This window comes from Amphimedon queenslandica, unplaced genomic scaffold, assembly GCF_000090795.2.
Source record: "Amphimedon queenslandica unplaced genomic scaffold, v1.1 AMPQUscaffold_13521, whole genome shotgun sequence".
NCBI classification, from domain to species: Eukaryota; Metazoa; Porifera; class Demospongiae; order Haplosclerida; family Niphatidae; genus Amphimedon; species Amphimedon queenslandica.
This window is the reverse complement of record NW_003546243.1, coordinates 831711-832993: the sequence shown is the minus strand read 5'-3', so window position 1 is coordinate 832993 and position 1283 is coordinate 831711.

Genomic DNA, 1283 nt, shown 5'->3' with positions numbered 1-1283 from the left:
ATAATTAAATCTCAGTACAATTACGAGTACCGTATAGCCACAGATACTTTTTTGACATAAATAATATTAAATAAAGAGGAACCACAAAATAGGGTAGGGATAAAACAGAAAAAAAAGATGGAGGTAAATTGGCATGTTGCTAAATTTTAGGTGATTGTAGGATTTTAATTTGCCAATGGCAAATTTGTGGCCATGTGCCATTGAGCATGTGTATAATTGCTGAAAACGGCAGATTTTATTTTGGCAAATTTCTATCAAAATGCCAATTCACCAAATTTAATTCCCTTCAAATTAAATTTCCTGCTATACAGTAGCGCTTTAATTTTCTTGAGCTAAATTTTCGTGGATTGATAAAAAATCAGTTTTTGCAGATTGATAACTGAAAATCAATCTTTGCTGAAAATAACTTTAGTGGCTTTGCAATGTTAATGCCACGCCTTTAATGGAAATTGAATATTTAGCTGATTTTTAATTTTGCGGTTGCATTCCAAGTTGCCAACCCACAAATATAATAAAAGTTTTGCTCCTCAAAAAAAGCACTATACCATATTTTTGTGGTTACCTCCAATAAAGTTAATGATGCCTAACAACTGACACTACAGTTGTAAACCATTTGATTTGAGTTGATTACATGCAGGTGCCACATATCAGTCTTAAACCATACGCCATGAAACTTGTTTCATGAAATGAACAATAGTGAATGATGTTTTATCAAGGAATATAATTTGACAATCATATATGGGAGCCCAGGCTTTAAAGTTTAAACTAGCCCCATTTTAAAATAGTGCCTAAAGCCCAACATAGACTACAGGCAACATGTTGCCAGCCTTTGATCTTTCTTTCAATTTTGTTGAAAGGAAAAGAAATGTTTTCTATTCAAGGCAGTATGTTGCTTGACCAGATTAAAGCATGATCAAAGGTTGGTCAAATGTTGAAAGCAACATTGTTGAATGTAGTGTTAAGTTACGTTAATGCATCAAGAGCCAGAAATTTAGCAAAATGACTTTAATTTCAGATTACAGCATATACAAGCCAGATCTTTTATTTTTTATAATCAATCTATGGCTAATATAAGCAAAGCAAAGCATAAAAGGAACTACATTGACAGAGATTGAAAATAATCTTGATCAAATAAAAATAAATTTTAAAAGTCACGATCAAGGTAGTGAAGTAGTTTCCATTCCAATCCTAGTTCTGTATCTATGTCAGTCCTAGTTACAGGGCATACAAGTAGTTAATTATACCTTTACTTATAGCAGGTTTCTGATAAAATGTTTCAATTT